The following is an 8,382-nucleotide window of genomic DNA, read 5'->3' as shown; positions in this document are numbered from 1 at the left end:
TATGAATGTTTTGTGGACATGGTGCTTCAAGTCCCTTTGAAACATTTGGGCTATAAGTGTCTTGTGGCTTGATAACAGATACATAGCTTGTTAGCTAATCTCCCATTCACTGATAAATCCACATCAGTTGTGTATATGTGTGTAGAGCTATCCACAGACCACAATACATGAGCTGTAGTTTTCGCTCCTTTGTGAGATAGCGTTTACAATGAAGGCATTTCATAATTAAATTGACTTTAGTGATTGTTCCAAATATTTTCTTTGTCCACACTCCAATCTGTTATATATTTGTTCACTTACTCCACACACCTTTGTACCTTCTGACGAATACTATGATCTACAACTACATGATTACTCTACAGTTCACAATTGAGAGCGTGGCAGAGGGTTCATCGAACCACATTCGAGCTACTTCTCTACTGTTCCACTCTCGAGCAGCGCGCGGAAGAAACGAGCACTTAAATCTTTCCGTGCGAACTCTGATTTCTCTTATTTTATCATGATGATAATTTCTCCTTACGTAGGTTAGTATCAATAGAATATTTTCGCAGTCATAGGAGAAAGTTGTTGATTGAAATTTCACGAGAAGGTCTTGCCGCAAAGGAAAACGCCTTTGTTTTAATGATTTCCACTCCAATTTACGTATCATGTCTGTGACACGCTCTCCCCTGTATCGCAATAGTATAAAATGAACTGCTTTTTCGATGTCCTCCGTCAGTCCCGTCTGATGCACATCCCACAGCGGGCAACAATACTCCAGAAGAGGGCAAACAGGCGTGGAGTAAGCCGTCTCTTTAATAGACCTGTTGCACTTTGTAAGTGTTCCGCTAATAAATCGCTGTCTTTGGTTTGATTCACCCACAACATTATCTATGTGATTGTTTCAGTTTACGTTATTCGTAACTGTAATCCCTAAGAATTTAGTTGAATTTACAGCCTTTAGATTTGTATGATTTATCATGTAAGCGAAATTTTGCGGATTTCGTTTAGTACTCTTGCGGGTGACTTCACACTTTTCATTACTTAGAGTCAATTGCCACTTTTCGCACCACACATATATCTTCTCTAAATCATTCTGGGATTGATTTTGATCATCTGATGACTTTACGAGACGATAAATGACTGCATCATCTACAAACAGTCTAGTGGGTTGCACAGATTGTCCCCTGTGCCGTTTACATACATCAGGAACAGCAAAGGGCCTGTAACTCCCACTCAGAGATCGCCAGATATTACTTGTACAGGATGAACATTAATAAAACCGACAAACTGCAGGAACAGATTACTGACGTGAAGTGGAGGAAAATGGGTCCTATGAACATGTGTCCGGATATGCGTCGTTGCCACGATAGATGGCGCTGACGAATGACGTTTCCTCCGACCACGTGCCCTGCGTTCTTCGCGTGTTGTACGCAGTATGATTGACGCAGCGCACTGTAAGCAGCAGAAGATCAGGTATTTATGCCGGCAACAAGCCGAGATGGTGTTTGCATACGGAAAATCAGATGGCAACAATAGAAAGTCAGCACGCCTATATCGAAACAAGTATCCTCACAAACATTTCAATCTATCCCTCCTACAAGCTCCGACCCTCTCATCCCCCTCTTTTCCCCCAGGGCTCCCTCTCCCCCTACTCACCTTCCTTTTCCCCCCCTCCTCTCTGTCACATCTCCCACTTCCACCCCCCTCCCCAGGCTTCAAACCCCTCCCCTCTCTCCTCCCCCCACTCCCACTCTCCTTTCTTTCTCCCACTGGCTCCACCCCCCTCGTTCCAACCCTCCTAATTCTCCCTTCCACCTGGATGCAGCCCCCCCTTCCTTCATCAGTGTGTGAGTTGTGGTGTAACAGACGACAAGTGGTCTGTTGCATGCGCCATCTATCGCCCCTGGCCTAGTACAAATTCTAATTGAATGATAAAATTGAGTTGCAGGTTAGGATTTGTTAGTTATGTGCATAAATACTGCGGAAGTATTTGGTTTTTATACGTGCAGATAATTCAAACACCGAGCCAGCAACCGGCGCGGACCTTCGTTGACGTGGCAAGTAGCGGGCCGCCATGGAGCAAACACAGTGAGGCTGATGACGTCGCTCCATGGAGGACAAGAGTCGCGGCGGCGGGATACTCCGAGGCGGTTGTTGGACTTCGGAGGAAAAAAACGAAGAAGTATAATGAGGAACTTTGTGTATAACAGCGAGAGTAGGAAGAAGCGATTTAACGGTCGGTAACGCAGTAGCCGGTACCTCAAGAGCCGACTGTACATAGGTATCAGAAAAAAATCGCTGTAACTATTGTAAGAAAGGAGTTCTGAATAAGAGTTATTACGAGAAGCAGTCAGACAGCGTTAGTTACTGGTGAATGATCGCCATTGGCGACATTTTCTTCATCAGCTGCGCCGTCCCCTCTTTCACTCGACGAATTTAGTCAACATTTAGACAGAGCCGAGCTACGCAAATAACAAAGCTCACCAGTGCGGCGGGGACAGCGCACTTGGCGACCCTGCAATTGGAAGACGATATCGCTTCGTTACAAGAACCATGAAGCAACGAATTAATCTAATTAAAATTAAAACGTTTACATAAGAAATTGGAACATATGAGAGAAATGAAACTGTTTACTCTTTGAAAGTGATCGAGTATAACGACAAGCACGGAGTAACAAAACGAAAACAAACACATAATACGACGGTTTAACCAGCATATACAAATATCGAGAAATCGAGAACAACCAACGAGTGAGCGACGCTACGAGTTACAGCTACATCACCAGCGAAGTTAACTACATCAGAGCAGACGACGACAGCCATGCTACAGCCGAGACACACCAGCAGACGACGCTAGTCAACGCGCCACCACTACATTTGGTGAGCTACAACTGTTTAAATATAATTAACTACTATAATGTGATTAGTGATATTTCGAATATACAGTGATTTCAATACAGTGACGTTTATACACCAAAAAAAAGATATAATGATATACAGTGATTTCTATACAGTGATATTATGAGTATAATATTACTATTACATGCCAACATTAACACGCAATATGAGTGCAAATATGGAGCAGCTGTTGCAACAAATGCAACAATTATTCGATCAGAACTTTAATCAATTTAAACAGTAACAGATACAGGCTTTCACGGACTTTACAAACACACAGGCTCAGAATTTAAATGATTTAAAACAGGAACAGAAACAGGCTTTCACTGACTTTCAGACGACCAAAACAAGAAATTCGAGGCACAGGCTCAGACTTTAATTGATTTAAAACAAGATTTGGATAAAAGACTTAGTGACCAGATACGAAAAATCCTGAATCTTTTAAAACTGACATTCAAGACTACATTACTCAACAAAGTAATGAAAATAATAATAACTTTTATACTATATGAAACAGAAATCGATCAAAACCTGGAAGAGTGGTATAAGGAACTCAGTTCTAACCTAGATATGATTAGAACTGAGTTGCTTACAGATATCCAAAAACCAATAACAACCGTAACAAACACATGGGGTACTTTTAAGGTTGACATTGAGGATAAGGTGCATAGTGTCTTTACAGCAACTACTGAAATGCAAAGTAAAATAACATCATTAACGACCAATGTTATGTCCCAGTTACCTGATCTTACACAGCTACAAAACGAAGTAGAGAATAAAGTATTGATAAACATTAGTGATAAGATAAATGAAGTAGAACAGTTAAAAATGTCTAAATTAAACCTAGAACGTCACTTTATTGAGTATAACAATAATTTAGTGAAACATTTTCCATATTTTAGATCTGATCGTAAGACCCATCCAGCTGTGTTTTTAAAGGCTTTCTCTAGTTCATTACCTCAGACCTGGACATATGCGCGTAAGATCGATTTTGTAATAGGATATATCGAATATGAAGCTCACGATTGGAGAATAACACTCTTAGAAGAATTTACTTCATGGTTAGACTTCGAAAATAAATTGAAGGAAAGGTTTTGTTCAAAGGGAGCTCAAGATAAGTTACGAAAGTACCTTCTGAATCCATCATTTTATAAGAGGAATGAGGGAACATTGAGAGCTTATGTGCAACATCATTTAATGAAAGCAAGATACTTAGATAATCCCATACCTGAGGATGAACTGGACGATGTAATGTTAACATGTTTGCCGGTACAGATACAAAAAGAAGTGTTTTGTAAAGGTTGGGAAACAGTAACACAGTTGTTGACAGTATTAGAACACCTAAATACGTTTGATAAAGAGCAAACAGACAGAGCAAGTAGATGTTTATCTAGTACTAGACAACAAACTTCTAACATACAAAATACGATACAGAAGCTCCCGAATGGATAATGCTTCATCTAATTCAAATCATAAGTCAGGAGAGAGAAATAATAATAGCAATAGATCACAAGAATGGGTTCAACGATCCAAGGGCTTTAAGAATCAAAGAAATGATAATGATTACTATAGACAGACCACAAATTTGGAAAACGAGGCATGTTCTGGGCAGAGGATCACAGTGCACAACGTGAAGTACGTACTTCAGACCTAACTGATGTTCATTGGTGTGTAAATTTTTTAGAACACAATGATATTAAGGACGATTTATTAACGGAACAAATTACAAATACCACTACACACCAAATTGTATTATCAACAGTAGAAGGCTATGTGGAAAGTTATCCAATTTCACTTGCGCTAGACTCATTCAGTGAGGTCAGTATAGTATCACTAGAAGTTTTCACAGAATTGAGGAAACATATTAAATGTCTAGTATTAACAGTTACAGGAGTCCACTTACGAGGAATAGATGGAAAGAAAAGTAAGATAGTAACAGAAGAAACAAGCCTATGTTGTACTATTTTATCCTAGACATTTCATCACACGTTTTTAGTCGCAAGAAATCTGATGATACAAATTTTGTTAGGGGCAGACTGGTTGTATAAACATGCAGTGTGCTTAGATTTTCTTAGCAACACATTATTAACAAAGGAATTAAACCTTCAAGTTCCATTCATTCAAAAAGGTTGTGACATACTGTCACCACAAGAATTAGTAACAGGAATAACAACTTACATGACATATTCTACATCAATAACAATCGAGGAGGATACTGAAGGGGCAATTACCAATAAGTGTACAGAATCTGATGTTTTGAATGAATTACAGAGAGCCGGCCGCGGTGGTCTCGCGGTTCTAGGCGCGCAGTCCGGAACCGTGCGACTGCTACGGTCGCAGGTTCGAATCCTGCCTCGGGCATGGATGTGTGTGACGTCCTTAGGTTAGTTAGGTTTAAGTAGTTCTAAGTTCTAGGGGACTGATAACCACAGCAGTTGAGTCCCATAGTGCTCCGAGCCCTTTGAACCATTTTTTTTGAATTACAGAGGCAACAGTTGCATAACATATTACTACAATATAAATCAGTTTTTCAACTCAGCCAGGAGTAATTGCAGATTACGTGTGTGACTTTAAGATGAAAAGTGACAGAATATTTTTCTGTAAACCTTATCCGATCCCTGCAGCACTACATCAGGCAGTATCAAATGGTTGGCTCTGAGCACTATGCGACTTAACTTCTGACGTCATCAGTCACCTAGAACTTAGAACTAATTAAACTTAACGAACCTAGGTAGGATTCGAACCTGCGACCATAGCGGTCGCCTGGTTCCAGACTGTAGCGCCTAGAACCGCATGGCCACTCGGGCCGGCAGGCAGTATCAGAAGAGACCGAAAAAATGTTAGAAAATAGCATTATTGAAAGAAGCAATAGAGCATATAATAACCCGCTGCTAATTGTAAAAAAATCATGTGGAGGTGTATGATTGGTGTTAGATGCTAGAACTTTAAATAAGCATATTGAAATGGAACGTGATAGACCATTACCTATTGAAAACATACTTACAAAATTTTCAAATTCAAGATACTTTACAACAATGGATTTAACTACAGGATACTGGCAAATCCCGTTGTCGAAACATGCATGTAAATACACAGCTTTCTTATTCAATGGACGAAGTTATCACTTAAAAGTATTATCTTTCTGACTCAATAATAGTGTAGCTGTTTTCATTAGGGTATTAGATAAAGCCTTGGACTTAGAATTATTGAAACAAATAATCGTATATGTTGATGATTTATTGTTAGCATCAGCTTCCTGGGAAGAGCATTTGTGTTTATTGCATAGTACTTTAGATACATTACTACAGCGAGGAATAACGATAAAACTTTCAAAATCGTCGTTTGCGAAACAAACTGTAAAGTTTCTTGGACATATTGTAGGATCAAATGGAATTTAGCTGGATCCAGATAGATTAAAAGCGGTAAGAGAATGTCGATCAAAACAACTGAAGTCATTTTTAGGACTAGTAGGCTTTTAGAGACGTTTCATAAAGGGACAATCCATGAATAATCCACACTTGTTACACTTGTTACGATTACTAAAGGTTAGAACGACATGGATATGGGGAAACAATCAGGAACAGGCTTTTCAAGATATCAAACAATCAATATTGACAACTGAAATACTGCATCATCCTCGTTCAGATTTAGAATTTTGTTTGTCGACAGATGCATCTAAGTATGGGTTGGGTGCAGAGTTGTTTCAAGGTGATTTCGACAACAGAAATGGGACACATTACACATTGACTTTCGCAAGTCATGCATTAAATAAACATGAAATCAACTATAGTACGACTGAAAAAGAGTTACTTGCTTTGGTTTGGGCAATCCATAAATTTCATTACGTTTTGGGCGGAACACATTTTCATGTATACACAGACCATCAGGCTTTGCAATTTCTAATGGAGAGTAAACTGCTGAACAGTAGACTGATACGCTGGGCACTGTTTCTTCAGGAGTACGATATGTCAATGCACCATGTCAAAGGACAATCCAATATTATTCCACATGCTTTGTCAAGATTGCCATTATGTAAGCAAATAGAAGACCGATATCTGCTTTTACAGTTTATTTTATAAGGTCAGCAAATAACATAGAGAATAGCTTACAGGGTAGGATCAAATCAGATATACATAAAGACGATTATTTTGGTCCAATAGTAAGATCTTTGCAAAGTAATAGATTATCAACAACATCTAAGGAACATTGGTTATGGACTCAGGATGTATTATTTTGGAGAAACATACAAACAAACGATTGGAGATTATGCATCCCTCACACTGTAGTAAAAGATCTAATATGGTACATACACAAGAGGGTATGCACATTTTGGAGTTCAGAAGTGTTTAAGACATTTAAATAGGTTTTATTGTCAAGGAAGGTAACAGTGGTAATTAGTAGTTGTGAGTTATGCCAGAAAGCAAAAGACGGTAAATGGATATGCCAATATAAGTTATTTCCTATAATACCTAAGGGCTTATTGGACATAGTAGCAATAGACTTTTATGGTCCATTACCAGCTAGTAGAGGAGGTGTAAAATACATTTTAGTAGCATTGGATTGTTGGTCTAAGTATGTGAAACTTTATCCTATAAAGAGCAACGACAGAGACAGTTATCACTTTGTTGCAGAAATACTTCGTCGAGGTGGGCAAATCAAAATGGTTATCATCAGATAATGGCCCACAGTTTATTAGTAAAACATTGTGGAATTTATTAGTATGGGAGTCAATTAAACACATAAAAATTTCAAGATACCATCCAGAATCTAATCCATCAGAGGAGTTATGAAGGAACTAGGGCGATACTTTCGAATGTATTGTTACAATAAACATACTAAACGGGCACTATGATTACAGGAATTAGAAACAGTACTTAATGAATTGCCACACATATCAATGGGTGAAGTTGTACAGGGAATGTTTGTAGGAGAAGCATTACTAAAATGTTTCCCATGGCCACAACATACATTTAACAGACAATGTATTACTAATGACGAAATCATGAAGAGTTTATTAACAAGTGCTGACAATAGACTTAAAAAAGTTAATGAGTGTCGACTGGCACCTACATTTAAAGTGGGCAATAAAGTACTACTAAGATCTCACCCACATAGTTCATCTTTAACTGGTTCTAAAAAGAAATTCTTTTTACAATTGCAAGGACCATACGAGATATTAAACATACCTTTTCTAAAGGCAGTATCCCTAATAGATCATGCAACAGGTAAAGATGTAGGATTATACAATGTGGAACATATAAAGCCATTCATTAAAGAAGATGATAGCTATTCATAGTAAACATGGATACATAGTTCTTTTTATATTTTTCTAAGTTCTTTACTGACTGAGGATGTGGGTATGTCTCTTTGTGTATTTTTATTTATTGTTTGGGGATATAGGATTTATATGATCAAGCTTGTGTGCACTGTTAATAATACACATAATGATGTCTCCTTAATGGGAGGAGTATCAGGAGAGTAGATACTTAGACATCATTATGTA

Source organism: Schistocerca piceifrons, chromosome 8, assembly GCF_021461385.2.
Source record: "Schistocerca piceifrons isolate TAMUIC-IGC-003096 chromosome 8, iqSchPice1.1, whole genome shotgun sequence".
In the NCBI taxonomy this organism is placed as follows: domain Eukaryota; kingdom Metazoa; phylum Arthropoda; class Insecta; order Orthoptera; family Acrididae; genus Schistocerca; species Schistocerca piceifrons.
This window is presented reverse-complemented; position numbering follows the sequence as displayed.